The sequence below is a fragment of the Frankliniella occidentalis genome, unplaced genomic scaffold, assembly GCF_000697945.3.
Source record: "Frankliniella occidentalis isolate FOCC.00 unplaced genomic scaffold, Focc_3.1 Scaffold334, whole genome shotgun sequence".
Lineage (NCBI taxonomy): Eukaryota > Metazoa > Arthropoda > Insecta > Thysanoptera > Thripidae > Frankliniella > Frankliniella occidentalis.
The window spans coordinates 179,085-179,546 of NW_026267457.1; the positions used below are offsets into that span (position 1 = coordinate 179,085).

The 462-nt window shown below is 43.7% G+C and overlaps 1 protein-coding gene across 1 annotated transcript in view; it reads left to right on the plus strand.

Annotated features, from left to right (window-relative positions):
- Positions 1 to 462, plus strand: part of LOC113211574 (diuretic hormone receptor-like) — a 113,102-nt gene that overhangs the window by 109,519 nt on the left and 3,121 nt on the right. The window lies entirely within an intron of this gene.

The window sequence follows — 462 nt, forward strand, 5'->3', positions numbered from 1 at the left end:
ACTTTTCTCTTTGGAAGTCGTAATCCTAATTCAAAGATTTGCCTTTGTGTAACAAGGAAACGCAAAAAAGAACGACAACTTTTAAGTGAGATTGCCGCCGGCTAGGCGGATATAATGCAGCTCGATCTTTATTAATTGGATTGGGCCACCACCAATTTCAATGCAAATGAATAAGCGAACCGACAGATCCTTGTTTGTATCCGCTTTCTTCTTGTTTCAGTACTTCTTTGCCTGAGAAAAGAAAGGTGGTCACCGAAGAAACGGACCAGACCAGACCGCTCTAAATGCCTTGTTCAGTAAGGCTCCGGTTCGAGTAGTCCTCTTCCTCCCCCCAGATGAGCAAATTCTCTTGAAATTTCCCCCGACGCGACTCACAAGGGAACCCCGCCAAGTGTAAATTCCCGATTTTCATTCTACTTTGGGAAATTGTTGGTCTAAATATGTCATCGAAGGACACATCAA